The 27,590-nt window shown below is 42.0% G+C and overlaps 1 long non-coding RNA gene across 5 annotated transcripts; it reads right to left on the bottom strand.

Moving 5' to 3' along the window:
* Window positions 1-4,171: 4,171 nt before the first annotated feature.
* On the bottom strand, window positions 4,172-27,590 carry LOC102408106. Of its 5 annotated transcripts, XR_003109097.3 has the most exons (7): window positions 26,876-27,590; window positions 24,497-24,596; window positions 22,094-22,208; window positions 21,703-21,810; window positions 20,980-21,095; window positions 20,699-20,782; window positions 14,259-20,503 (listed from the first exon to the last, which is right to left on the bottom strand). It is a non-coding gene; the product is annotated as an uncharacterized LOC102408106 (long non-coding RNA). The 5 variants fall into 5 exon arrangements; XR_003109098.3 differs by lacking the exons at window positions 24,497-24,596; window positions 26,876-27,590 and adding an exon at window positions 4,172-4,563 and having other exon boundaries at window positions 19,971-20,503; window positions 22,094-22,827; XR_003109096.3 differs by lacking the exon at window positions 24,497-24,596.

The raw sequence follows: 27,590 nt of genomic DNA, 5'->3' as shown, positions 1-27,590 counted from the left end.
TAAGCTTTCAACAACGTTTATTGAAGAGACTATCCTCTTCCCATTGTTTATTCTCAGCGCCCTTGTGAAAAATTCAGTTCAGTTCAGTCACTCAGTCGTGTCCTACTCTTTGTGACCCCATGAATCGAAGCACATCAGGCCTCCCTGTCCATCACCAACTCCCGGAGTCCACCCATACCCATGTCCATCGAGTCAGTGATGCCATCCAGCCATCTCATCCTCTGTCGTCCCCTTCTCCTCCTGCCTCCAATCCCTCCCAGCATCAGAGTCTTTTCCAATGAGTCAACTCTTCGCATGAGGTGGCCAAAGTACTGGAGTTTCAGCTTTAGCATCATTCCTTCCAAAGATTAGTTGACTATATTTGTGAAGGTTTATTTCTAGGCTCTCGTCGCTGTTCCAATGGCTTATGTGACTATGTACCACACTTCCAAAAGATTATCATAGTTTTTTTTTTGTTTTGTTTTGTTTTTAAACTTTACAATATTGTATTAGTTTTGCCAAATACTGAAATGAATCCGCCACAGGTATACCTGTGTTCCCCATCCTGAACCCTCCTCCCTCCTTCCTCCCCACACCCTCCCTCTGGGTCGTCCCAGTGCACCAGCCCCAAGCATCCAGTATCGTGCATCAAACCTGGACTGGCGACTCGTTTCATACATGATATTATACAGGTTTCAATGCCATTCTACCAAATCTCCCCACCCTCTCCACGGAGTCCATAAGACTGATCTATACATCAGTGTCTCTTTTGCTGTCTCGTATACAGGGTTATTGTTACCATCTTTCTAAATTCCATATATATGCGTTAGTATACTGTATTGGTGTTTTTCTTTCTGGCTTACTTCACTCTGTATAATAGGCTCCGTTTCATCCACCTCATTAGAACTGATTCAAATGTAGTCTTTTTAATGGCTGAGTAATACTCCATTGTGTATATGTACCACTGCTTTCTTATCCATTCATCTGCTGATGGACATCTAGGTTGCTTCCATGTCCTGGCTATTATAAACAGTGCTGTGATAAACACTGGGGTACACGTGTCTCTTTCCCTTCTGGTTTCCTCAGTGTGTATGCCCAGCAGTGGGATTGCTGGATCATAAGGCAGTCCTATTTCCAGTTTTTTAAGGACTCTCCACACTGTTCTCCATAGTGGCTGTACCAGTTTGCATTCCCACCAACAATGTCAGAGGGTTCCCTTTTCTCCACACCCTCTCCAGCATTTATTGCTTGTAGACTTTTGGATCACAGCCATTCTGACTGGCGTGAAATGGTACCTCACTGTGGTTTTGATTTGCATTTCTCTGATAATGAGTGATGTTGAGCATCTTTTCATGTGTTTGTTAGCCATCTGTATGTCTTCTTTGGAGAAATGTCTATATAGTTCTTTGGCCCATTTTTGATTGGGTCATTATTTTTCTGGAGTTGAGCTGCAGGAGTTGCTTGTATATTTTTGAGATTAGTTGTTTGTCAGTTGTTTCATTTGCTATTATTTTCTCCCATTCGGAAGGCTGCCTTTTCACCTTGCTAATAGTTTCCTTTGTTGTACAGAAGCTTTTAAGTTTAATTAGGTCCCATTTGTTTATTTTTGCTTTTATTTCCAATATTCTGGGAGGTGGGTCATAGAGGAGCCTGCTGTGATGTATGTCGGAGAGTGTTTTGCCTATGTTCTCCTCTAGGAGTTTTATAGTTTCTGGTCTTACGTTGAGATCTTTAATCCATTTTGAGTTTATTTTTGTGTATGGTGTTAGAAAGTGTTCTAGTTTCATTCTTTTACAAGTGGTTGACCAGTTTTCCCAGCACCACTTGTTAAAGAGATTGTCTTTAATCCATTGTATATTTTCGCCTCCTTTGTCAAAGATAAGGTGTCCATATGTGCGTGGATTTATCTCTGGGCTTTCTATTTTGTTCCATTGATTAATATTTCTGTCTTTGTGCCAGTACCATACTATCTTGATAACTGTGGCTTTGTAATAGTGCCTGAAGTCAGGTAGGTTGATTCCTCCAGTTCCATTCTTCTTTCTCAAGATAGCTTTGGCTATTCGAGGTTTTTTGTAGTTCCATACAAATTGCGAAATTATTTGTTCTAGCTCTGTGAAGAATACCGTTGGTAGCTTGATAGGGATTGCATTGAATCTATAAATTGCTTTGGGTAGTATACTCATTTTCACTATATTTATTCTTCCAATCCATGAACATGGTATATTTCTCCATCTATTAGTGTCCTCTTTGATTTCTTTCACCAGTGTTTTATAGTTTTCTATATATAGGTCTTTAGTTTCTTTAGGTAGATTCCTAAGATTCCTAAAATACTTAGATATTCCTAAGTATTTTATTCTTTCCGTTGCAATGGTGAATGGAATTGTTTCCTTAATTTCTCTTTCTGTTTTCTCATTATTAGTGTATAGGAATGCAAGGGATTTCTGTGTGTTGGTTTTATATCCTGCAACTTTACTATAATCATTGATTAGTTCTAGTAATTTTCTGGTGGAGTCCTTAGGGTTTTCTATGTAGAGGATTATGTCATCTGCAAATAGTGAGAGTTTTACTTCTTCTTTTCCAATTTGGATTCCTTTTATTTCTTTTTCTGCTCTGATTGCTGTGGCCTAAACTTCCAAAACTATGTTGAATAGTAATGGTGAAAGTGGGCACCCTTGTCTTGTTCCTGACTTTAGAGGAAATGCTTTCAATTTTTCACCATTGAGGATAATGTTTGCTGTGGGTTTGTCATATATAGCTTTTATTATGGTGAGATACCTTCCTTCTATTCCTGCTTTCTGGAGAGTTTTTATCATAAATGGATGTTGAATTTTGTCCAAGGCTTTCTCTGCATCTATTGAGATAATCATATGGCTTTTATTTTTCAATTTGTTAATGTGATGTATTACATTGATTGATTTGCGGATATTGAAAAATCCTTGCATCCCTGGGATAAAGCCCACTTGGTCATGGTGTATAATCTTTTTAATGTGTTGTTGGATTCTGATTGCTAGAATTTTGTTAAGGATTTTTGCATCTGTGTTCATCAGTGATATTGGCCTGTAGTTTTCTTTTTTTGTGGGATCTTTGTCAGGTTTTGGTATTAGGGTGATGGTGGCCTCATAGAATGAGTTTGGAAGTTTACCTTCCTCTACAATTTTCTGGAAGAGTTTGAGCAGGATAGGTGTTAGCTCTTCTCTAAATTTTTGGTAGAATTCAGCTGTGAAGCCGTCTGGACCTGGGCTTTTGTTTGCTGGAAGATTTTTGATTACAGTTTCAATTTCTGTGCTTGTGGTGGGTCTGTTAAGGCTTTCTATTTCTTCCTGGTCGAGTTTTGGAAAGTTGTACTTTTCTAAGAATTTGTCCATTTCTTCCACGTTGTCCATTTTATTGGCATATAATTGTTGATAGTAGTCTCTTATGATCCTTTGTATTTCTGTGTTGTCTGTTGTGATCTCTCCATTTTCATTTCTAATTTTATTGATTTGATTTTTCTCCCTTTGTTTCTTGATTAGTCTGGCTCAAGGTTTGTCAATTTTATTTATCCTTTCAAAGAACCAGCTTTTGGCTTTGTTGATTTTTGCTATGGTCTCTTTTGCATTTATTTCTGCCCTAATTTTTAAGATTTCTTTCCTTCTACTAACCCTGGGATTCTTCATTTCTTCCTTTTCTAATTGCTTTAGGTGTAGGGTTAGATTATTTATTTGACTTTTTTCTTGTTTCTTGAGGTATGCCTGTATTGCTATGAACTTTCCCCTTAGGACTGCTTTTAAAGTGTCCCATAGGTTTTGGGTTGTTGTATTTTCATTTTCATTAGTTTCAATGCAAATTTTAATTTCTTTTTTGATTTCTTCTGTGATTTGTTGGTTATTCAGCAGCGTGTTGTTCAGCGTCCATATGTTGGAATTTTTAATAGTTTTTCTCCTGTAATTGAGACCTAATCTTACTGCATTGTGGTCAGAAAAGATGCTTGGAATGATTTCTATTTTTTTGAATTTACCAAGGGTAGATTTATGGCCCAGGATGTGATCTATCCTGGAGAACGTTCCATGTGTGCTTGAGAAAAAGGTGAAATTCATTGTTTTGGGATGAAATGTCCTATAGATATTTTTTGTTGTTGTTGTTGGAATAAATCTTTAAATGCATATACACCATATCAGTTACATTTATATCAATTCTGTATCTTGGAACATTTATGTTTAACATTTTATTTTTTGAGTCTGAGACAAAGAGGAATAATATAAAACCTGTTAGCAGACTGAATATGGTTTTGATTTGCTAGTTAAAAATTACAGTTCCTAGAAATTCCCTTATAAATAAATATGATCAACATACTCAATACCTTTCTAGAGTGTTAGCATAAGTCAGAAGTTATAATTTCAGAATTCAGTTCTAGTAGTAACCGCTGCTTCCAAGATTCTGTAATGAGGGCTGTTCTGCAATCAGGATCAGATCTGATCCTCACTACACAGCAAACTTAGTTTTTCTGATGGTAATCTGAAACGAGGATCCAGTTCTTTCCGAGAGACGACGACGTGTGTTCACTGCCGACTCTCCAACCGCCATAGTCCATAGTTTTGTTTATACCTGAAAGTAACACAACATTATAGATTAATTATGCTTCAATTTTAAAAATAGATCAGAAAATTACTTTAGCTTTGCAATTTATTTGAAATCAGGGAGTGCAATGCCCCTGAATTTGGCTCTTTCTCAAGTTTGTTTTGGTTATTTGATGTATTTTAGAGTTTCATGTAAACATTTAGGATTTTCCTATTGGTGTGAAAAATGCCATTGTAATATTGAAATGGATTGCTTTCAACATGTAAATCAGTCTTGGAGAGTAGGAACATTTTAACCATATTAATTCTGTCAATCTAAGAATTCAGAATAACTTTGATTTACTTGTATCCTCCTTAAATTTTTTATAGTTTTCAGGTTAAAGATCTTGCACCTCCTTCTTTAAATATTTCTCCTGTCGTTTACTCTATTTAAAGGTATTGTATCATAAGTGAAAAAGATTTCTTAAATTAATTCTTATAGTGTACATTTTAGTGTATAGGAACACAACTGATTCCTGTATGTTGATTTTTTTCTTCTACAACATTGCCAAATTCATTCATTAGATCTAAATATTCTGGGTGGAGTCTTAGGTTTCATCTTCATGAAAGACCAAATAAACAATTTTACTTCTTTCTGATTTGAATGCTTTTTATTTCCTATTTCTTGCCTAACTTCTCTAGGTAGGAATTCTAGTACTGTATTGAATAGAAGAGACTAGAGAGAATATCTTATCTTCTTCATGATCTTAGAGGAAAAGCTTTTACCTTTTCACTGTCGAGTATAATATTAGCTGTGAAGTGAAGTGAAGTCGTTCAGTCGTGTCCAACTCTTTGCGACCCCATGAACTCTAGCCTACCAGGCTCCTCCATCCATGGGATTTTCCAGGCAATAGTATTGGAGTGGGTTGCCATTTCCTTCTCCAGGGGATCTTCCTGACTCAGGGATAGAACTCAGGTTTCCCACATTGTAGACAGATGCTTTACCATCTGAGCCACCAGGGAAGTCCAATATTAGCTGTAGGCTTATTAAATATATTAAATATGGGCTTCCCAGGTGGCTCAGATGGTAAAGAATCTGCTTGCTATTAGGGAGAACTGGGTTTTATCCTTGAGTTGGGAAGATCCCCTGGGGGAGGGCACAGCAACCTATTCCAGTATTCTTGTCTGGAGAATCCCCATGGACAGAGGTGCCTGGCAGGCTATTGTCTATGGGTTGCAGAGTTGGACATGACTGAGTGACTAATAAGCTTAATAAGCTTTGTTAAATATACTCTTTATTATGTTGCAGTACACTCTTTATTAGGTTCTATATTGTCACCCTGCTTATTCAATTTATATGTGGAGTACATCATGCAAAATGCCAGGCTGGATGAAACACAAGATTGCTGGGAGACAATGTTCATCACAGCACTGTTTATAATAGCCAGGACATAGAAGCAACCTAGATGTCCATCAGCAGACGAATGGATAAGAAAGCAGTTGTACATATACACAATGGAGTATTACTCAGCCATTAAAAAGAATTCATTTGAATCAGTTCTAGTGAGGTGGATGAAACTGGAGCCTATTATACAGAGTGATGTAAGCCAGAAAGAAAAACACCAATACAGTATACTAATGCATATATATGGAATTTAGAAAGATGGTAATGATAACCCTGTATGCAAGACAGCAAAAGAGACACAGATGTATATAACAGTCTTTTGGACTCTGTGGGAGAGGGAGAGGGTGGGATGATTTGGGAGAATGGCATTGAAACATGTATAATATCATATGTGAAACGAATCACCAGTCCAGGTTCGATGCATGAGGCAGGATGCTCGGGGCTGGTGCACTGGGATGGCCCAGAGGGATGGTATGGGGAGGGAGGTGGGAGGGGGGTTCAGAATGGGGAACATGTGTACACCCGTGGTGGATTCATGTTGATCTATGGCAAAACCAATATAATATTGTAAAGTAATTAGCCTCCAATTAAAATAAATTTATATTAAAAAAGATTGCTGGGAGAAATATCAATAACCTCAGATATGCATATGATGCCACTTTTATGGCAGAAAATGAAGAGAAACTAAAGAACCTCTTGATGAAACTGAAAGAGGAGAGTGAAAAAGCAGACTTTAAAATCAACATTCAAAAATGAAGATTATGGCAGCCGGTCCCAACACTCTATGGCAAACAGGTGGTGAAACAAGGAAACAGTGACAGATTTTATTTTCTTGGGCTCCAAAATCACCGCAGATGATGACTTCAGCCATGAAACTGAAAGACGCTTGCTCCTTGGAAGAAAAGCTATGACCAACCTAGACAGCATATTAAAAACCAGAGACATTACTTTGCTGACAAAGGTCTGTCTAGTCAAAGCTGTGGTTTTTCCAGTATGATCCAGCTCTCCAGTATGGATGTGAGAACTGGACCATAAAGAAAGCTGAGTGCCTAAGAATTGATGCTCTTGAACTGTGGTGTCAGAGAAGATTCTTGAGAGTCCCTTAGACTGCAAGGAGATCAAACCAGTCGATCCTAAAGGAAATCAGTCCTGAATGTTTATTGGAAAGACTGATGCTGAAGCTGAAGCTCCAATACTTTGGCCATCTGATGCAAAGAACTGACTCACTGGAAAAGGCCCTGATCTTGGGAAAGATTGAAAGCAGGAGGAGAAGGGGAACGACAGAGAATGAGAGGGTTGAATGACATCACCAACTCAATGGACATGAGTTTGAGCAAGCTCCAGTAGTTGGTGAAGGACAGGGAAGACGTGCATGCTGCAGTCCATGGGGTTCCAAAGAGTTGGACACAATTGAGGGACTGAACTGACTGACTGACACTCCTTACCTGGTGGATCAGTGGTAAAGAATCTGCCTGCCAGTCAGATTTGACCCCTGGATCAGGAAGATCCCTGAAGGAGAAATTGGCAACCCACTCCAGTATTCTTGCCTGGAGAATCCCATGGACAGAGGAGACTGGCGGGCTATAGTCCATAGGGTTACAAAGAGTTGGACACGACTAAGTGACTGAGTATGCACGAACACTCCTTATATACCTATTTTTTTTAGTTTATATCATTATAGGATCTTTCATCAAATGCTTTATCTGCATCTATTAATATAGATGTTATATTTTCTGTTAACATTTATTTATAAATGTCAATCCATTTGGCTTTTTTGCATTTCTCTTTCTTGCAAGCAGTTCTAGTGGTGTTGAATTCCCTCTGTTGTTATTTGTCTGGGAATGATATTATCTCTTTCTTTGAAAAGATTATTGTTTCTGGGTAAAAGTATTCTTGGTTGAAATTTTTTTTTTTTCTTTCAGTACTTTGAATATATCATACACTTTCTCCTGAACTGTGAGGTTTTGCCGAAAAACTTGCAGATAGTTTTATGGGAGTTCTCTTATATATGACAAGTAGGTTTTCTATTGCTACTTTCAAAATTCCCCTTGTCCTTGATTTTGATAATTTGATTATAATAAGTCTCAGAGTAATCTGCTTTGGGTTAATTCTATTTGGGGTCATTTGAGCTTTATTAGTTTCTTTGTCCTTTTTTACTCCTAAGATTTGGGAAGTTTTCAGCCATTTTCTCCTTAAATATACTTCTCCTTTTTCTTTCTCTTTTATCTCTGAGACTGCCATAATGTGTACAGAAGTTCCTTGATGGTATTCCATAAATCATGCAAGATTTCTTTAAGAGTAAATATTGAGAGCCTGTGAAAATTCAAATTATGATAGAGAAAAAGAGTAAAGAAAGTGAAAAACATAGGGGGATTGTGGATAAAAAATATAAGATGAAGGAGCTTTGTGAGACAAGAAAGAAAAGGCTCTCTAGAGAAATAAATTTATTGAATTCAAATAAGACAGGATAGGTGATAGAATAGTTTAGGGAAAGAACAGTGAATGATAAGTGAAAAGAAAACTTATATTCAAAGAAATGAAGAGTATATATGTGTTCATACATAGAAACATCACAATATAAATAAAGAAGAAAAGAAGAGAAAAATGTGAAAGGCACAAAAATTGAAAAAATATACATCAATAAATACACAAAGCAATAGAAGATGCATAACACTGTAAAACCATAAAGGGAATGGGAGAAGCAGAAATGATATGTAAAACACAAAAAAGAATATGTGAACAAATGTTATCTCTACAGATAACTACCCCAGATTAGTAAAGGATGAAAGAAATAGATAAACAATAATGGAAGAGATGTTAAATGAAGCAGAATAAATGTAAAACCTAGAGAAGACTGCATTCCTATGATGAATAAAACGAACCTAAGAACAGTAAAGAGAGGTCAAGAGTTAGAGAATAACAGTGATGTATGCCAATTATTTCTCAATAAAACAAAAATATATCAAAAAAAGAATTAGGGAATTGAAAGGAAATTATAACTATAATGTTTTCTGTGCACAGGAAAATGCAGAAATGAATTAAAGTACCAAAAATAGTGTAAAAGAACACAAGTGAAAGCAAAGCAATTGAAAAAATAAACCCACGTGAGGCTATCAATGGAGGAAAAAGGTGTAGCTCAAGAAATGACAGAGATGCTAAAGAGAATTAAAATGAGCTACAAATAAAGGGTATAAAGCAATTAGAATATTAATAGTAGACTCTTATCAGCCAGGCACACTTCTAAACAATTTAGGTGTAATAATTTATTTAATCTTCACACAACTTCATGGGAGAATTAGATTTATTCCTATTTTACAGATGAGAACACTGAAGCACAGAGAGAACAAATATCTTTTTTTTTTCTTTTTTAGTTTTTTTAATTTTTAAATTTTATTTTATTTTTTAACTTTACAATATTGTTTTGGTTTTGCCATATATCGAAATAAATCCACCACAGGTATACATGTGTTCCCCATCCTGAACCCTCCTCCCTCCTCCCTCCCCGTACCATCCCTCTGGGTCGTCCCAGTGCACCAGCCCCAAGCACCCAGTATTGTGCATCGAACCTGGACTGGTGACTCTTTTCATACATGATATTATACAGGTTTCAATGCCATTCTCCCAAATCATCCCACCCTCTCCCTCTCCCACAGAGTCCAAAAGACTGTTCTATACATCATGTCTCTTTTGCTGTCTCGTATACAGGGTTACTGTTACCATCTTTCTAAATTCCATATATATGCATTAGTATACTGTTTTCCTGTTTTTATTTCTGGCTTACTTCACTCTGTATAATAGGCTCCGTTTCATCCACCTCATTAGAACTGATTCAAATGAATTCTTTTTAATGGCTGAGTAATACTCCATTGTGTATATGTACCACTGCTTTCTTATCCATTCATCTGCTGATGGGCATCTAGGTTGCTTCCATGTCCTGGCTATTATAAACAGTGCTGCGATGAACATTGGGGTACACGTGTCTCTTTCCCTTCGAGTTTCCTCAGTGTGTATGCCCAGCAGTGGGATTGCTGGATCATAAGGCAGTTCTATTTCCAGTTTTTTAAGGACTCTCCACACTGTTCTCCATAGTGGCTGTACCAGTTTGCATTCCCACCAACAATGTCAGAGGGTTCCCTTTTCTCCACACCCTCTCCAGCATTTATTGCTTGTAGACTTTTGGATCACAGCCATTCTGACTGGCGTGAAATGGTACCTCACTGTGGTTTTGATTTGCATTTCTCTGATAATGAGTGATGTTGAGCATCTTTTCATGTGTTTGTTAGCCATCTGTATGTCTTCTTTGGAGAAATGTCTATATAGTTCTTTGGCCCATTTTTTGAATGGGTCATTATTTTTCTGGAATTGAGCTGCAGGAGTTGCTTGTATATTTTTGAGATTAGTCATTTGTCAGTTGCTTCATTTGCTATTGTTTTCTCCCATTCTGAAGGCTGTCTTTTCACCTTGCTTATAGTTTCCTTTGTTGTACAGAAGCGTTTTAAGTTTAATTAGGTCCCATTTGTTTATTTTTGCTTTTATTTCCAATATTCTGGGAGGTGGGTCATAGAGGATCCTACTGTGATGTATGTCGGAGAGTGTTTTGCCTATGTTCTCCTCTAGGAGTTTTATAGTTTCTGGTCTTACGTTGAGATCTTTAATCCATTTTGAGTTTATTTTTGTGTATGGTGTTAGAAAGTGTTCTAGTTTCATTCTTTTACAAGTGGTTGACCAGTTTTCCCAGAACCACTTGTTAAAGAGATTGTCTTTAATCCATTGTATATTTTCGCCTCCTTTGTCAAAGATAAGGTCTCCATAGGTGCGTGGATTTATCTCTGGGCTTTCTATTTTGTTCCATTGATCTATATTTCTGTCTTTGTGCCAGTACCATACTGTCTTGATGACTGTGGCTTTGTAGTAGAGCCTGAAGTCAGGCAGGTTGATTCCTCCAGTTCCATTCTTCTTTCTCAAGATTGCTTTGGCTATTCGAGGTTTTTTGTATTTCCATATATCTTACCCAAGGTCATTTAGCAAGTGACAGAGCTGAGATGTAACCCAGAAAACCTGACTTAGAAACAGCTCTTCTAACACTGTGCTATGACAGCTCAAAAGAGAATGGAATAAAATATGAGAAAAAAAAAATTTTAATGGAGAGATTTGGGTGAGAAAAGGAAGCATGAAAAAGACTTATAAAAGGTGTGCAATATGGTAAAAAAAAAAAAAGAAAGAAAGAAAAAGAAAAGAATGCTGGAAAAACTGAGGAAAGAAAACAGAATGATAACTGATGAAAAAAGACAACATATATAGAAAAAACTTTGATGAGCATCAAAGGAGAAAAAATAAAATTTTCTGAAGTCTGCCTTCATTGTTCCGTGTAGGAGCTGAAGCAGAAGGGACTCATGTGAAAGGGATTCCTTTCCCTCGGTGCAGGTGGGAAGTGAATAAGAGGCTACAGCTGTGAGGAGTGCTTCCCAGGTGGCTCAGTGGTAAAGGATCCTCCTGCTAATGCAGGAGACCCGAGGTTCAATCCCTGGGTCAGGAAGATTCCCTGGAGAAGGAAATGGCAACCCACTCTAGGATTCTTTCCTGGAAAATCCCATAGACAGAGGAGAGGCCTAGCAGGCTACAGCCCATGAGACTGCAAAGAGTCAGACACAACTTAGGGACTAAACAGCATCAGCAGCTGGTGAGGAAGCGTCAGCCCTATACTTACAAGGAATAGGTGGTGTTCACATTTCCCATCTGGGATGTGATTATTATATTACCCGCACGGGCCATTAGGCGCTCTAGGGTGAATCTCTGAGATGGTATTAAGACAATAGACAAATTATATTTGCTGTAGCAAATTATTCTACTACTGATTTATTGTGACAGCTGCCAAGGGAAATAACCCTGTAGGGACACAGACTTTTCCAGAAATAAACATGGCATTCACAGAAAACCAGGGATAAGAAACAGGAATGGAAATCAAGCTCTTCTGGTGAAACAATAAGTTAACTAGTAAGTTTCAGCATATCAACCTGATAGAATACAATGCAATATTTTAAGTTATGATTTAAGAAGACAATATAAATATGAAAATAAATGACATGTTAGTTTTAAAAGCAAAGCATAAATTAGGTTCTAACGTCTTGCTTAAATGTTGATTGTGATTATTTCAGAATACACATCCATGTTATTAGAGACAAAGAGAAATATATAATATTTCTGATTGTAGATGATCCATAATTTGTTCAATTAAAACATTCTTTATGGGCCATGGGGAAGGGATAGAGTTGTAGTTTGGGGTTAGCAGATGCAAACTATTATATACAGACTAGATAAATAAGAAGGTCCTACTTTATTGCATAGGGAGATATATTCAATATCCTGTGATAAACCATGATGGAAAGTAGGGAAAAAGAAAGTGTGTGTGCAATGGTATATTACTCAGCTATTGAAAAGAATGCATTTGAACCAGTTCTAATGAGGTGGATGAAACTGGCAACCTATTATACAGAGTGAACTAAGTCAGAAAGAAAAACACCAATACAGTATACTAATGCATATATATGGAATTTAGGAAGATGGTACGATGACCCTATATGTGAGACAGCAAAAGAGACACAGATGTATAGAACAGACTTGTGGACTCTGTGGGAGAAGGCAAGAGTGGGATGATTTGAGAGAATAGTATTGAAACATGTATATTACCATATGTGAAATAGATCTCCAGTCCAGGTTTGATGCATGAGACAGGGTGCTCAGGGCTGGTGTACTGGGATGACCCTGAGGGATGGGATGGGGAGGGATGTGGGAGGGGGGTTCAGGATGGGAAACACATGTACACCCATGGCTGATTCATGTCAATGTACGGCAAAACCACTACAATATTTTAAAGTAATTAGCCTCCAATTAAAATAAATTAATTGAGAAAAAGAATGTGTGTATGTGTGTATATATATATATATATACACATATGTATATATATATTCAGCTGTATATATATATATATAGCTGAATCACTTTGCCATACAGCAGAAATGTAAACAATACTGTAAATTCAATACAGTTTAATTTTAAAAAACCTCTAAGTGATATGGTCTCTTAAATTAAAAAATAATAGGAAAAAAAAGTATATTTGCCAAATGCTTCTCTCATGAAAAATATAATTTTCCTCTGATTTCGTTAGTGGTACTGTCTAAATTACATGAGTAGAAATGCCATATTACAAACCATGAAATCAATAGAAAGTTAAAATAAGAAATAAAATAGTATCTTTAAAAAGTAAATAATAAAAATATATTTAACCATGGAAGTACTAAGTAGACTGGCATTACATTTCCTTTCAAAACTAAAGCAAAAACCATTGGTAAATAATCTATCGACTCTAATAGAAGGAAGCATATTAATTCACATAAATGCCCAACATTTTACCGATATTCTGTTCTAAAAGAATTAAAATAGAAAAATTTGCACAAAATTTGCACATATTTTGAATATGCTTGAATGACTTTTGGTAAATAGTTTTGGATGATAACAGACGACCCTATTTCTAAACCTAATTTTTGCCAGTAATAGCATGTAAGTTACAATGCAAATGCTAGGATTTGTTCATCTTTATTTCATCTTATTTGTTCATCTTATTTACGGACTAGGATATTTGCCCACCATATACTTTTATCTAGTGGTGTGCTGGCAAAGTAGTTCATCGAAGTAAGAAGTACTTCTTCATAATGTTTTCTAATTTTCATGCATTTAATCTACGAATAGTTTAATGACAAGCTTTCAAAATTTGTCAATGTGCCCTTAAGAGCTACAATGTGCCAACTCCCCAGAACACTACTGCTTTAAAGAAAGAAAAAAGTATCATGGATTTTCCAGTTTTTCTTTTCCTTTCTGAATTCACAGAAAAGTATGGTTATACCAACCACTTTAAATTTTAAAAAATCCAAGGATGACATGATTATTGAATATTTGAGCATATTTTAAGACTCTTCAGCTGATCAAAAAGCATTCTTCAAGATCTTAATCTATGTGAGCAGAGTTTCTTTGCGAGCTAGGTTTATGCTATTCACATGCATGATAACTCCAAAAATATGAACTGACTTTTACTAACTTGAGAAACATAATGTATTGTGTGCTGGCTACTTTCATTCAGTAGTCACGGCAAGCTGTGTGACCTCACCAAAGCTGTTAAGCCAAGTTGCTACTGCTAAGTCGCTTCAGTTGTGTCCGACTCTGTGCGACCCCATAGATGGCAGCCCACCAGGCTCCCCCATCCCTGGGATTCTCCAGGCAAGAACACTGGAGTGGGTTGCCATTTCATTCTCCAATGCATGAAAGTGAAAAGTGAAAGGGAAGTCACTCAGTCGTGTCCGACTCTTAGCGACTCCATGGACTGCAGCCTACCAGGCTCCTCCATCCATGGGATTTTCCAGGCAAGAGTACTGGAGTGGGGTGCCATTGCCTTCTCCAAGCCAAGTACTCCTGTCAAAAATTAAACTACCTTGACAGGTTATTGATACAACTGTCCACAGTGGGTCAGGACCTCATGCTCCTTTTAGGAAATATTGTGAACTCAAAATTGAATGATGTCTACTTTAGCTCTATTCACATAATATGCATCTAAGTTTTGCCTTTCAGACAGAAAAGGATAGAAGATGTCTTCAATCAGTAACATGACCCATCTCATGACATTCTCTCAATTTGTTTAGTCTATTACTTTGTGTCCTGATGCTTCAGCCTCTACCTCCCCCAGCCTATAACCTATTGTTGTGTCAGTGGGTGTCTGTCTTCACTTGACCTGGTATCTCCTCATAGCCAAGAGCATACAGAACATAAAACAGGTTTCAAAATGTTGTCTAATAAAATTTCATTGAAACGAAAGGACACAATTACCAATACATTCTACTGGGCAAATAATCATTCTAGTTTCCTCTTGCTGCATTTGGAATCAAATCTAAACAAAGAAACTCCTGTGAACCAAATGTTTAACTTTTGTTTAAATTTTGTGTTTTTATACAATTTTAAAGATTACTTTCTACTCACAGGTGCTACCCAATGTTGGCTGTATTCTTCACGTTGTGCAACGCCACCTCGAGCCTATCTTACGTCCAGTGGTCTCTGCCTCCAGCTCTCACACCTCTGTATCACCCTCACCCTTTCCCAACTGATAACCGAGAGGTGAGGATGGGCAGAGAGAGGCAGAAGCCAGGGAGGTGGCACAGTTTGCCTGTGCCCCCCAGTCCTTCGCAAATCAATTCAAAATTCTCCATTCTCAGAAAAAAATATCTCCCTTGAGCTTAACTAGATCCAATTGTTTGTCTTATTTGTGATAAAAACAGGCTGTCTAAACTCCCGGATAAGAATGACCAAGTGAGGTCTTTGTACTGGAGAGCTGTTTGCTCACTATAGCGTAATTGTTGATATTTCAGATACTACCAGGATATCTTCAGTAACAGGAGAAAGATCTTATCAGGAGCCTGAGCTGCATGCTGTTGAGAGGTGTGGCTTTGTTTTCAGATGTGCTGTCCCATATACTCAGTGTGGCTGCAAGTGTGTTGGGAAGAGGGGTGGGGATTGGGGTCTATTCAGAAAGGGCCAGAGAGGTCAGTCCTCCTGGTCCCTGGGAACAAAGGGAAAAGTGGCTGGTTTCCTGTCTGGAGGAGGGGTATTCATCACCCCTTCCCATGAGCCTGTGGCTCATTCAGGCCTCATTCCAATTTCTGAAGTACAGATGTCGTTTTAAATTTTTCTTTGCAGTACATTGTCAGTGTAATCAATTAAGTATACAGATGCATTGATCTAAAAATTTACAAACCCAAAGTGTAAGTTCTGGGGTCAGATGGCCTTTTTCATGAGTGAGTTGCAGCACCAGTGCTCCTAATCTTGGAGGGAGAGCAGTGAGCACTCCTGAAGGGATATCTTAGTTCCCTGCCCAGGGATGGAACCTGGGTACCCTGGATGAAAGCCCAGGAATCCTAGACAACACACCACCAGGGACTAAAGGCTAGAAGCAAAGTGACTCTGGCTCCTTCCCCCATTTGAAAGCAAGAATGTTTCAAGGAGGCAAAAACTGTAAATAGATAAAATGTTTATTATTAGAGACACAGCACAATGCATGGCAGAGCACACAGAGAAGCAGGTTGTTTATTTAAGACAGAAGAAGGCAGAAATACACCCCTAGAGAGAAAGGGTATGGGCATCCTCTCTAAAGAGGAGGCGTGCAGTAAGTCAGAGCTAAGCAGAGACACACACCCGTGGTGGAGTGCAGGCTTTCTGAATGAGGGGGAGAGCAGTAAAGAAGTGACATAAATGACTTATATATAGGACAGTCCTTCAGGGTCTTTGTTTGCCTTTGGCCAATTATCTTGTTAATTTTATTCATACCTGACTGGTCCATGGACCCTCAAATGGTACATGTGAAACTGTTTTCTTAGTTAGATCCCACTGCAGAGGCCTATGGGTATGTATCCATGTTTAATATGGGGTGGGACCCCCTCCCTTTTAGATCCCCCAAAAAGTCTTCCTGTGCTTGTGTAGACAGGGAAGTCTTTGTTGAACTCAGGAGTAGGCAACTTCTCTCTTTGCTTTAGCAGAGCTCAGCTTTTGCCACTAGCTTTGACCCTGGATCAGCAAGATCTCCTGGAGAAGGAAATGGCAACCACTCCAGTACTCTTGCCTGGAAAATTCCATGCATGGAAGAGCCTAGCGGTTTCCATGGGGTCACAAAGAGTCGGACACGACTGAGTGGCTTCACTTTCACTTTTGTCCTTGGAATGTTTGGACAAGAACAAAGCTTGAATTTTATTTGAGTTGACAAACATCAGTTGTCCTGCCAAGAGGCACACTATCTCCTACCTTAATACCTGTGCAGGTTCCTTTCCTCTCTGTGTCTTGGATTCCATGTATGTAAAATGGAAGAGTTTGAATCAGTTATCTCTGAGGCAGAGTGGAGATGAACATCCCTCAAATTCCAAAGCAGGAAGAGGTTGGGGGTTGAATCTCAACATGGCTATCTACCCACTCTGCCTGAATCTTCAGAAGGGATTAGGGCTGTGCAGATGGTAAATTCTCTGATAAGCCATACACAGTCACATTATCATGGGAAGACAGAGATCCTGGGTGGTCAAGATTAAGGATGGGGGGAGTCTACTGGGTGTAAGGCCATTCAATCTGGCCAGAGAAGCTGGTGCCTCCCTCCCAACAAGAGACAGCCACGATGACCTCCAAGCCCCAGGGCTACAGCTTGCATTGCTGAGAGGAGTCTTGGGTTTGGGGAGAGGTCTGAACAGGGCTCTACCTGGGGGAGGCATCAATAGAAGGAATTTGAAACCATGGGAGAGAATGAGCCCAAGCCTAGAGTGAATGCAAGGAGAGAAGGGAGCCAGAGCTGAGGATCCTGCTCCCCCTCTGTGGAAGCCCAGGAGACAAGGAGAGACAAGTGAAAGAGACCAAAGAAAATTGCAGGCAGAAGAGGAAAGGGAAGGAGCAGGCAGTGATCAGTGGAGTCAAAGGCAGCCCATGTTTGGCGGAGGTAGAGGGCTAGACATCTATCCAGGTGAGGAGGAGATACTGGATTTAGCAACAGGGACATCTTGGAGACCTCCTTTTAGCCTTGCCCCTGAATCAGCAGGCTGCCCCTCTTTTTTTGTGACAAGTCTTCCAGATGTGAGGCCAGGTTCAAACTTTATTCTGAGGGAGGAGTTCCATAGGAGGCCTGCCTTGTGGCCTCATCCCATGGCTCAGTGGGAAAGCCATGAGCAGCAGAGGGTCATCTTTTTATTGGAATGTTGGCAGCTCACAGCTCTGGGCACTGTCCCCTTCCTCCCTGGGGTGGAGGAGGGTCTCAAAATTCGCAGATCATGAGGAGTTGCTCACTTGCTCTCAGGATAGATCTGCACACAGTTCTCTGGCTGTCCACCATTGCTTTTGTTGGGCTCCCTGCTGGCCCAGTTGGAATAAACCAGTGACTCCCCTGTGGGGTAGGTGAACCTGCTCTCCATGGAGATGTCATTCATGCTCAGGAAAGCATCATTGTCCTTGGCTCTGGCCAGTTGTATCACAGCCACCTTCTCGGCTGCAGAGCGTGGGGAGGCCAGCTGTCCCTTAGCCTCTCTGCAGACCTGCTGGGCATCTGAATATGATTTTACAGCACCTGCCATCTTGAAGATCTTCCCCTGGACGACCTGGCCATTGGGGAAGAGCACTGCTAGGGGAAGAGGAGAGTCAGGTTGGGGATGTTGCAGCACCTAGACCTTGTGATCCAACTGGAGTCCCCAGCCTGCCATCAGGGTACCAGGGTACCAGATAGGTCAAAAGTGAGGCACTTAGTTCCAGAGCAACAGATGAGGACCCTGGAACTCAGGTGTTTATGTGACAGGGCCAAAGTCGCCCAACTCTCAAATGTAGAGATGTAAGGATCATACCTTATTGGATGTGACACTAAAACTCCTATGTACACTTTCTGTTCCTCCCCGTGTTATTCACCAGAATCCGGGACTTTAATTACTGTGTAAATAGGAAGGACTTTGGCAGGGAAATGACACTGTAGAGCCCAGGGCAGTTCTTGAGAGTGTGGAAAACACCAAACAGGCGGCTCACTCTCACCCTTGCACGATGACGGGGCATGTGGAGTTGTCTGAGCTGTTCTGTGCTGTGTGAAGGGGTGAGGAGAAAGGGGAGGACAGGGGTGCATCTGAGAGCAGCCAAGTGCTGACCTCTGCACTGGGGGCAGTCCAGTGTTGGCTTCCATTTGCTTGCAGGTGATCCTATAGCCAGTCAGCCTCCCTGGACCACTGGGCAGGGGATGACGGCATCTGAGAGCTCTATGTGGGGGCAGGAGGGCAGGGTGGGATCAGCTTTGGAGAGAGCCCTGTCTGGGCCTCAGAAGGCCATGTGTTAAGCTCCACCCTGGCAATAACAGCCCAAGTGACAAGGAAAATCATTTACCTTTTCAGAGTCTAAGCTCTCATTTCTAAGGAAGAAACACTATATAACAGCATCCCCTATAAGTTCTGTGTTAAGTATCTCATTTTATTCCATCCCATCCACACCCCTCTGACTTCCAGGGTCATGCATGGAAATCTTCAGGGCTCCTATGAGGGCTTACTGGACTGGTTCAGAACTCAGGCTGTGTTCTGAACACATGCCCTTTTTGTCTGAGTAGCTTCAACAAGCAGTTGGAGACCAGATTTTCCATGGAGTTAGGATGGCACCCAGACAGCCTTGGACAAGGTCAGTGTAAGCTCGTGTGCCATGATTATGTTACATCCATGCATCTGGTGGGTATGCGTGTACATGTGTGAATATATCTGTGTGTCCATCTGAAGGTACATGGGCGGACTAAAAGTCCATCTGGATGGGTGTGCATATGTGTGCATTTGTGTTCATATACGTAGATGATGTCAACTGAGTGACAGCATTTAGGTACACACGTGTTCAAGCACATATGCCCAAATTCTCCTTTGTATCAGCTGCATGATGTTTTAGTTGTTCAGTCGTGCCCACCTCTTTTTGACCACATGGTCTGCAGCCCACAGGCTCCTCTGTCCATGAGATTTTCCAGGCAAGAATACTGGAGTGGTTTGCCATTTCCTTCTCCAGGGGATCTTCCCAACCCATTGATTGAACCCAGGTCTCCTGCACTGCAGGCAGATCCTTTACCAACTGAGCTACCAGGGAATGAGGGAACAAACAGGTATATAAATATGCTTGTGCAAGAAGGAAGACATAAACTGCTGGAATTTCTCATCCCATTACTTCAGTACTTAATTGGCTTTAGTTCTTAGGAGCCAACCCCATGTCTCACCAGATCACCTGATCTGCACCTTCAGGAAACTCTTTTTTCAATCACCGAGGTTTGATGAATGAAAGTGAAAGTTGCTCAGTCGTGTCCGACTCTTTGTGACCCCATGGACTATACAGTCCATGGAATTCTCCAGGCCAGAATACTGGAGTGGGTAGCCTTCCCCTTCTCCAGGGGTTCTTCCCAAGCCAGGGACTGATCCCAGGTCTTCCATAGAGCAAGTGGACTCTTTACCAGCTGAGCTACCAGGGAAGCCCAATCACTTCACCTCACTTGATGAATGATGTGGATTCCAAGCTGTCGTCAGGAAGAGCAGAGAAGGAGGAGGTGCAGTTGGTGGAAAGTCCCAAAGGCATAGGACACTCAGGTGTGTGCTCCAGGAGGCCTCTGTCTGCTTAGGATCCAGGCTTAGGGAAGAAACTCTGGTTTAAATACCTAGGCAGATGAAGGGAGGGTCCAGCATTGGCCAGATACTGGGGGCAGCCTGCCACTGCCAAACCCAGGGGCATGTTTAGGTTGAGATACTTGGCCACACACCAAGGATAGGTCCCCAGCAGCCTTGAACCCCACAGCAGCATCCCACCCCCGCTTTCAGGATCATGTCTGGATTCTCTGCTGCCCTGGGCTGTGCAGCTTCTTCTCTGGGCATTTGCACACCTGGCCCCACAGAGGGAAGAAACGCATCCTGGGTTGGGTGTCCCCTTGTCTGTCATAAGGACTCACCAAGGGTAAAATGGATGAAGGTCTGCTGAACTGTATGGGCCGCATCCTGCTCCTTGTCTTGTGCATCTGCTTGAGCTCCTGGAGCACGTGGGGACATGACTCTGTCTCAGCCCTGTCCTTAGCCCCACGTCCTGCCCCAGGTCTAGGTCCAGTCCCAATCATCGTCCCAGTAAGTCCAATTTAAACACAAGCCCAGTGAACTGCAAGCCAAGCCCAGATCCAGTCTGAGGCCCATGCTAGGGGCCTGGCTCAGGGTCAGGTCCAGGAACTCACCTTTCTTATACTGAGAGAAGGCATTCTGGAGGCGTTGTAGTTGTCCCTCTAAAATTCCCACCCGCTGCCTGAAAGCATTGACCTCTGCAGGAGAGAGAGGCCGAGTGAAGACAGATCAAATACAGCCTGGGGTGACTCAGAGCCCAGGCCTCAGGAAGGGTGACAAGTGGAGCTATATATTGGGAATGGGGTAAGGACATGGGACGCGTGAGAGAAAGTGCTGAACTAAAGAGGGCCTCCTACCCTCTCCACACCCACTAGAGCCCCCAGAGCTTTCTTACCTGCAAGTCCACTCTCTCCCTTTGCTCCTTCTTAACCAGGATCACCTCTATCTCCCTTTAGTCCTGGGGAACCCATGGCACCTGAAGGTCCTGTGGACCAATGGCTCCAACAGGCCCTGGGATCACAAAAGAATTGCTGTGTGAGTTTTGGACACATTGTCCAGCAATTTTCACCTCCTCCAGTACATGGACTGTCATATCACCAGCAGTATGCCCTCCCCCTGTACAAATGTCCCTAAGTGCCTGAAACCTCTCCTTGCATTCTCTCTGTACACTGACTGTCCCATAACCCAACAGCCAACCTTCCCTGAATACAGATAGTCCCTGCTGCTGGCACCGCCCTCTCCCTAGAGACAGTTCCCCAAGCCCAATGCTGGCCCTCTCCCTGGAATGCCAGCTCTAGCCTGGTGGTGGTGGGCACAGGGAATGTGAGCCCAGCCCATGACCATTGCTCACCTTGTGTGCCAGTACTTCCAGGGCTCCCAGCTCACCAGGGGCACTGATCTCTCCTTTGAGACCTGGGGAGCCCTGCATGCCTGGGCTTGGTCTCCTCTAGGATCGTCAGTCAGTGTAGGAATTTGGGGGGAGAGGCCCAGGCCAGGCGTACCAGGCACAGAGGTTCCAGGCTTTCCAGGCACTGTGCACATACCTTGGTCCCCACCAGGGCTGCCAACATCACCCCTCCCTTCCCCCTCCCTCACCCACCACATAGCACCCTCCTACCTTTGGGCCCAGTGTGTCCTTTGGGGCCTGGTGTGCCTGGAGGTCCCATGCTCCCCTGCCTCCCTGAGGGGCCCTCACTTTCAGCTGATCCAGGAATACCTGGAGGCCCTGAGAAAAAGGACCAGCCCAGTCAGTGATATTGAATCTCCTTGAAAGTGGAGTGCATAAAAGATGGGGCTGTAATAGAAGTCAGACAGGCAGCCTCCTCCTAAAGATGTTGCCCTCACTCTCCACCCTCCCCAGGAGCTCCAGCGTTCCCTGAAATAGACCCATGCCACCTTGAGAATGACCTTCTTCTTCTTCCTGGGGTAGAATCTGTGTAGGCCTACTGCCATGGCCTAGCGGCAGCACGCCATCTACAAACACCTGCATTCCATGCCCAGCTGCTCACCAGGTGGTCCAGGGTCTCCCTTTGGTCCAGGTTCTCCACAGAGCCATTGTCCCCTTTGGGTATACAGGGCCAGCCTGTCCAGGCATTCCTGCTCATCCTGCAGGTCCTGGTGAACCTGTGCCATAGAAGAGATGGAAACAAAGCTGACCCCGGCCCAGGAGGAAACAGCTGCCTGCAGAGTCAGGGCCCCGGCATTCCTTTGGGGTTCTGTAGGGTGTATACACTCCGCTCCACCTGACTGATCCAGTGGTGATCCAGGAAATTCATGTCCATATCCCCATTTACAGGTGAAGAAACAGGCTTGCAGAGTTGGAGGCAGATCCAAACCAACACCCACCTGACTGCATACAATGCACCTGCCCCTGCCCCAAGGCTACAGTATTTATGACAGGTAAGTCTGTCAGCTTTTACCCTTGACCATGGACTCCCTACCCTTCACCTTCTAAGAACCAAAGTTTATGTCAGAAATGACACCTGACACTAATCACCAGAGGAATATAAATCAGAACCACAATGAGCTGTCACTGCATACCTTTAGAATGGCTATGATGAAAAAGATAGCAAATAATTGTTGGAGAATGTGGAGAAAAGAAACTCTTTGTGCACTGTTAATGGGAACGTAGGCTTCCCTGGTGGCTCAGAGGTAAAGAATTTGCCTGTAATACACGAGACCGAAATTCAGTCCCTGGGTTTGGAAGACCCCCTGGAGAAGGGGATGGCTACCCACTCCAGCATTCTTGCCTGGAGAATACCATGAACAGAGGAGCCTGATGGGCCATAGTCCATGTGGTAGCAAGAAGCAGATATGACTGAGTGACTGCGCCTAGTAGGAATGTAAATTGATACAGCCACTATGGAGAACAGTATGAAGCTGCTCAAAAATTAAAAATAGGTCTACTATACTTTCCAACAATTCCATCTCTGAGTATTTAAGCAAAGAACACGAAAACACTAATTCAAAAAGATATTGAAATCCCAAGTTCATCACAGCATTCTTTACAGGAGCCAAGACATGGAGGCAGCCTAGAGTCTAAGAATCTGTGGATCGATGAATGGATGGAGAAAACGCAGTTTGTATATTCAGTGGAACATTATTCAGCCATAAAAAGGAATGAAAAATTGCCATCTGTAACAACATGGACAAACCCTGAGGGTTTATAAATGTTTATAAGTGGAATAAGTCAGGCAGAAAAATACAGGTATCATAGGATCTTATATTTGGAATCTAAAAAACAAATGAACAAAAACAACACACACATAGATGCAGAGAAGAGGTTGATGGTCGCTCCAGGTGGGGTTGGGAAGTGAACAGAAGGGGTAAACACAGTCAAAAGGCACAGCTTCCTGGTATAAAACAAATGAGTCCCAGGAATGAATGTACAGCAAGGTTACTGTAGTTAGTAATACTGGGTTGCATGCTTAAAAGTTGCTTAGGGAGTAGGTTTTAAAAGTCCTCATCAAACACACACAAATTGTAACTATGTGTTGATGGATTTTGACATGTCTTATTGTGCAATCACTTCACAATATATATAAATATAAAATCATTATGTTTTATACCTGAAACTAATATATTTTAGGTCATTTATATTTTAATAAAAGGAAGAGAAAAAGCTATGTAACATGCTCTTGAAAGTACAGAAAATAGACTAAATTATAATGTACCATTAAGTGATAAAAGTATTTTATAAACACTTATTCAATATGTATTATGCATGTGCACATGTAATACGTATTGAAAAAACCATAAGAACAGCATATACAACAGTCCTCACAGTTGTTCTTTCTGTGTGGCACAATTCAGGTCATCTTGATTTTCTTCTTTTTATCTTTGGTGACCATGTATTATTTTTTTATATTGGAAAGTGACCAAACATTTTTAAAAAGACATATTACATTTTTAAAAAGACATATTACATATTACTTCACAAAAGGCTGCCTAGGTCTGAAATTATAGGAGATTTACCCATACTTGGAGAATTTTACACTCCATTCTAGGAATTTGGTTATTCTTGATCCATTGAGATGAAATTCACATAATAGAAAATTAACTTTTTAATTTTTTTTGGCTGTGCCACATGGCATGCAGAATCTTCTTTCCCTGACCAGAGATTGAACCCAGGACCTCTCAGTGAGAACGCTAAGTCACAACCACTGGGCCACCATCAAATTCCCTAAAATCAGCTTTTTCAAAGTGTACAAATGAGTGTCATTTGCTGATTCGTAACATTGTGCCACTACCACCTCTATTTAATTCAAAAATATTTCATCAACCCCAAAGGAAACCTCACACATATTCATCACTCCGTCCCTGCCTCCTCCCAGGCCCTGGCTTCCACTATTCTGCTTCCTGTCTCAATGATCTATTCTGAATATTTTATATAAATATATACAAAAAATGACCTTTTGTGTCTGGCTTTTTAAACACAGAGTGACCTTCTTGGGCTCATCCAACTTGAAGCTCATCTCAGAACTTCATTCCTTTGTATGGCTGAGCAATATTCTATAGTGTGAACACAAAACATTTAGTTTATCATTCACCATGGATAAATGTTGATAGACACCTGGGTGGTTTCCATTTTTGGCTCTTGTGAGTAAAGCATTCACGTGCAAAAAGACAACAAAAGAAATCTGTCAGGTGCTGCTAACTTGTTCATTCATTTCTCTGTTCATTTCCTCATTATTTCATTTCTCTGTTCACTGATAAACTATCTGTGGAACATCGCTTTCTGCCTAGCACCAAGCAGGATGTACACGTTAGCACCAGGTCCTGATCTGCAAGGAAACTTTCATCAAGTTTTAAACTGTGAGGCACAGGTAATAAGTGAGGAAAACAGTTCCTGAGATGTCCCTCATCCCATCAGAGCATCCTCAATCTGAGAACACACATTTGGAGCAAACAGGACTTTAAGGCTAAAGAGGATTTAGAGAGACTTAGAGAGAAGAGGTGACATTTCAGATTTGGAAACCATTTTCCCAGAGTAAGAGGGTCTGGCCTGCTTGGGCCAAGAATGCACAGGTGGTGGGAGACTGGTGCATTTGATGTGTGGCTGAGAGCCTCTGTGCTGGGCGTTGTGTCCTGCTGTTAGTTACAACCTTCACTAGGCACGGTATGGAAGCCCAGAGGTTGAGCCCTGCATCCCAGACACCGTGGTGTACTGTGCTCAGGCAGAGATGCCTGGGCTCCCAATGAGCCCCTCCTGAGCTCCCCGTTGGCTGGGTGGCAGCAACTACCTGGAAAGAAAGTCACTCCTTAGAAGGGAGCATCACAGGTTGCCCATCCTTGTGCACAAACCATGGAGGCCATGGGTCCGCTGAGGTGGAGGAAGGAACGTCCCGCTGAGCAGCAATCACCATGCCTCCCAAGCACTCATCTTTGCCTCCTCACATCCCCTGAAGTCCTAGCCCTGTACCTTACTGGCACCTGAAGTGAAGCTTTATTGACCAGCGATTTGGCCAGCCTTAACTGTACTAAAATGCCTCATCTCCTGGCCATTTACATTCTTTTATTCCAACAAGTATTCACTGAGCTTCTACTAGGTACATGGTGCTGTCCTAAATGCTGAGATTATACTAGTGAAAAAAATAGTACAAACAAAAACCACATCCCTTCCTCACAGAGCTTAAACTCAGCTATGTAGAAATAGATAATAAAAATTAAAGTGTACAACAGATGGCAATTCATCAAATCAGAATAAGTGCTGCAGAGATAAATTGAAGCCTAGAGAATCCGCGGGGGTGTCTTCTAAATAGGATGGCCAGAGAGGGAGTCTATGACTGAAGCTGTGAGGGGGGAGAGGAGTGAGCCATGGGGATGTGTATGGACTGAGCAAGGACAGGGCCCTGGGGAGGTAGGGGGATGTGCGTGCTCAGGGACCAAGAAGGGGCCAGTGTGGTCAGAGTCCAGGGAGGGTGGGAGGAGGGGAAGGAAACAAGCTCAGAGAGATCAGCAGGGGTCGATGTTGGGAGATGCTGTGGGACGTGAGCTTCACTCCCATGGGAGATGTGCACCCCAGGAGGCACTCTGGCACTGAATCCTTCTGGGCAGCAATCTCAGAGGCACTGAGGAAAGAAGGAATTGTCCCTGGAAATACAGCCCCCCAAGCAGGATCCAGGTGTTACTGGCCCTCCACGACATGTCTGGGGCATCACCAAGTGACCCAGCCCCACCCTCTACCTCTGCTCAGGGGTCTCTCCTCTCAGGCCCATCTTGTCCTTTACATCAGGTTCTTGGGAATGTGTCTGTGGGGCAGGTTGTCCCCAGTGCAGACTCTGGTCCCACCCAGCCCTACTGGTCAGGATCTGAGGGTGCTCGGATCTCCAGGAAATTCTCAGACCCGTCACCGTTGAAGGACGACAGTGCCTGGATCTGGGGAGCCAGTGCAGAGCCTGGTCTTGGCCCGACTGTGCGCTGTTCTGTCTCCAAGCACCAACCCAAGGCCAGGCTTGGAATGCACAAAAAGGGAGGTCTGGAGTACATCCTGCAGCTGAGGGCAACTGTAGGGAAAGTCTCCACCCCACCCCCTGCCCCGGGATTCAATTCAGGACACTCTGGGAGCTAGAGGGAACTGCTACCTTGAATACCACCCCACTATTGATTTCACGTTTAGGCATCCTTATCACGGCTCCGATCATTAATGCTGGGAATGACTTTCTGTCTGTAAAGGAGAGATACTTGTCTCTTATCCTACAAAGCCTGGGGATATTGTGTATTCTTTGCAGCTTAAATGTTATTCGCTTCTTTCCTCTACAGCTAAAATGCAAACCAAAAAAGATAAAGACCTCAGTTGATCCCTCCACAGCTCTGGTTCAGTGCCATGGTGGTCCTCTCATGCTCATTGTTGGTTTATTGAATTCTCACTTCTCACCAGTAATCAGGAGAATCCACCTAATTGGTACAGCAAGAGGATGCGACTTTACCCTGAAGCATCACCAAAAAAAGATAAAAAAAAAAAGATGAAGGCTTGGCTCAATTATTTATCACTCTGTGGTTGTATTATTTCCATCCATAGATGAGCAAACTGAGACTCAGAGACACTGAATAGTTTGCCCTAGGGGCCTCTGCTGTGGACAAAGAGCTATCAGACATGTACAGATGTGTCTGAAAAAGAAACCCATGTCCTTTTCACCTTCTAGGTTGGGTTTCACATAGCATCATTGTATCACAATTGTCTTCCCTATCAAATGAAATTAATGCATCACTTGCTAGACTTTTGGTGGGATTATATAAACAACTCAAGTGAACTCCTAAGCACAGGACTGGACTATGAAATATAAGGTCCCTTTCTTTCCCTCTGTAATGTATTGAGGGAAAATCCTTTTATTCAGGATTGTCATGGGGCCACAGTGCCTCATCCCTTCTCACTCATCATGGAGTTCAGTTCAGTTCAGTCACTCAGTCATGTCCAGCTCTTTGCAACCCCATGAACTGCAACACATCAGGCCTCCCTGTCCATCACCAACTCCCGGAGCTTACCCAAACCCCTGTCCATCGAGT

The sequence above is a fragment of the Bubalus bubalis genome, chromosome 4 (assembly GCF_019923935.1).
Source record: "Bubalus bubalis isolate 160015118507 breed Murrah chromosome 4, NDDB_SH_1, whole genome shotgun sequence".
In the NCBI taxonomy this organism is placed as follows: Eukaryota; Metazoa; Chordata; class Mammalia; order Artiodactyla; family Bovidae; genus Bubalus; species Bubalus bubalis.
The sequence above is the reverse complement of the archived record's forward strand: the minus strand, read 5'-3'. Positions and strand labels throughout refer to the sequence as shown.